Source organism: Nymphaea colorata, unplaced genomic scaffold, assembly GCF_008831285.2.
Source record: "Nymphaea colorata isolate Beijing-Zhang1983 unplaced genomic scaffold, ASM883128v2 scaffold0108, whole genome shotgun sequence".
NCBI lineage: Eukaryota > Viridiplantae > Streptophyta > Magnoliopsida > Nymphaeales > Nymphaeaceae > Nymphaea > Nymphaea colorata.
The window spans coordinates 1-2,827 of record NW_022204614.1 but is presented as its reverse complement, the minus strand read 5'-3'; the positions used below and the strand labels follow the sequence as shown (position 1 = coordinate 2,827).

The following is a 2,827-nucleotide window of genomic DNA, read 5'->3' as shown; positions in this document are numbered from 1 at the left end:
AGATTTTCCTCTCGCAATTAATGGATGTACTGATCTTTTTTCTAAAGTTATATGCTGAGCTGTTTTGTCAAGAAAGTAGCCTCCAATTCCAGACTCGATATTTTGAACTTATCTGTTTCGCTATTCCTCTTGGCTCTTTCTGGCGATGGGCTATTCTTGCCCTTCGATTTCTCTTTATTGATGGGTTGGGTTCTTAGCTTGGACATATTAATAAAATATTGGGTCCTTTGATAAAAAATATTGTCTAAAATTCTATTACCATGAGTAATGATAATTGATGTAATCATGATCATCAAACAGGGTGGATGTCTGCGAACTTGCTGCCAAACACGAGGGAAATAATGGCCATCAGTTTCATCAGGATGTTCAGAGCGGGGCCTGAAGTATCCTTCAGAGGATCGCCCACAGTGTCTCCAACAACTGCAGCCTTGTGGACTCGGTTCCCTTACCGATGGGTTTCCATGCTCGTCCTTCAGAGCCTTGCTCTCAATGTATTTCTTTGCGTTATCCCAAGCACCACCAGTATTGGCAGCGGAAGTAGCCATCATGACGGCACTGACAATGGCTCCAGGGAGGAAACCGGCAGATCTTGGGGCCGAAAACGAAACCGAGGAAGAGAGGAGTTAGGATTACCTAAATAAATTAATCTTTACCAAAAGGCCAGGAGCAATCATCTCGATGAGAGCAGCCCTGGTGGAGATGGAAATGCAAGCTCTGAAGTCAGGCTCGGAAGTTCCACGAAGAATGCCGGGATCTGATCTGATCTGGCGTCTGATTTCAGTCACCATGCCTGAGCAGCCTTACCGACGACTTGATGGTGAATCCGGAGAAGATGTAAGGCAACATGGCCCGATGAGAAGACCTGCGAAGATCTCAGGCTCAGCCATGGAGATGAGGGAGCTGAATTCGAGACCAGCGTTGTGGAGGAAACCACCATAGAGGGCGAGAGAGACCAAGCAGCCGATCCGATGGCGAATCCCTTTCCGATAGCGGCAGTGGTGTTGCCAGCAGCGTCGAGAGCATCAGTCCTTTCGCGGACGAATGGGTCGAGCTCGGACATTTCGGCAATGCCTCCAGCGTTGTCACTGATGGGGCCGTAGCCGTCAATGGCGAGGGAGAGGGGCAAGTTGGTAGCATGCCGAGGGCGGCGAGGGCGACTCCGTAGTATCCGAGGAAGTAGTTGGAGAAGTAGGCAGTAACGGCGATGAAGATAGCTGGCACGACAGTTGAGAAGTATCCGAGGGCGAGTCCGAGGGTGACGTTGGAGGCGGCGCCTGATCGGCAGCTCTCAGCAAGTTCACGGACAGGCTGGTAGGCGTGGGAAGTGATGTACTCGGTGAATGCAGCGATGACCAATCCGGAGACGAGGCCGAAGAGAGTGCAGAGGAAGGGATAGAGAGGAGTGCGTCCTTGATGGTCTTTCCGAGCAATCTGAGCTCGAACTGTCCAGGGTAGGCAGGACGGCTGCCAGGTAGGCAATGCCGATGAGGAGGACGGTGGAAACGATGAGGGTGATCTTAAGGGTTGATTCAATTTTGTCGTTTGTGCTGACGGTCAGGATGTCAGTGGCGAGGAGACTGACGAAGATGCAGATGACGATACCGAAAGCGATCAGCAGGAGAGGGTACATCAGGTTGCTGATGAAGAAGTTGCATGATCCGCTTCCCACCAGGGTGTCTGAGGAGATGACCAAGGCAGCGCAGGTGGACTCGGCGAACGATCCGAAGAGGTCGGCAGACATGCCGGCGACGTCACCGACGTTGTCTCCCACGTTGTCGGCAATGGTGGCGGGGTTTTTAGGGCTGTCCTCGGGCAGGTCCTGCTCGACCTTTCCGACCAGATCGGCTCCCACATCGGCAGCCTTGGTGTAAATACCTCCTCCCACTCTTCCGAAGAGGGCAACGAATGAGCCTCCCAGACCGTAGCCGGCGATCGACTCGAAAAGTCCGTTGAAATACTCGTTATTGCTATCTCCGTCGTTGAGTCCTCTGAACCGCTTGTAGAGGACGATGAGGACGGTGAGGATAGGAGTCCGAGGGAGACGAGTGCGAATCCCATGACGCAGCCGGCCCTGTAGGCGGTCCTGAAGGCGCTGGAGAGGGAGTTGTAGGCGCAGAAGGTGACGCGGTAGTTGGTCCTGGTGGCGATGACCATGCCGATGATGCCGCAGATGACGGAGACGACTGCGCCGATGAGGAAGGCGATGGCGGTCCAGATGCCCTCTTCGGTAAGGAAGGTGATGATGATGAACATCACGGCGATGAAGATGAAGCAGATGGCGTACTCAGCCTTGAGAAACTCCTTGGCGCCCTAAATCAGTGATCGTTTACCTCGGAAATCTTGTCTCCAAGTTCGAGGAGGAGTTCCTCCTGGTGCGAGGTGAGGGGTTTTATGTTGGAGTCGCCGGTGTACCCGCCGCGCACCTTGATCTTCTCCACCTGGAAGATGTTGTAGATGGCCCAGACGATGCCGAGCAGGCAGCAGACCACGATAACGATCACCTAGAGGGGGTAGCTCATGGGTGAGTTGCAGCCTCCGCTTGAGGAGCCGCTTTGGAAGTGGTCCATTCTCTCGTGGATTTTGAACATGGGGTCTTAAGAATAAAAATTATTGTTGATATTGCTTTTGAATCGCATTTATGAACGATCTTAATTTAAATATAGGATATCTTCCCACACCAAGTTCTACTCTATCCCATCTAGACACCACCCCATCATATACCAATAACCAGATAATAAATTCTACATCAGTATATTAAAATAAATTAATCATCAGTATGGGGTTGGGGTTGGGGTTGGGGGGTTGGGGTTGGGGTTGGGGTTGGGGT

At 52.0% G+C, this 2,827-nt stretch overlaps 1 pseudogene; it reads right to left on the bottom strand.

Moving 5' to 3' along the window:
* Positions 1 to 292: 292 nt before the first annotated feature.
* LOC116268097 (pyrophosphate-energized vacuolar membrane proton pump-like) lies at positions 293 to 2,253 on the bottom strand (annotated as a pseudogene).
* Positions 2,254 to 2,827: the final 574 nt, after the last annotated feature.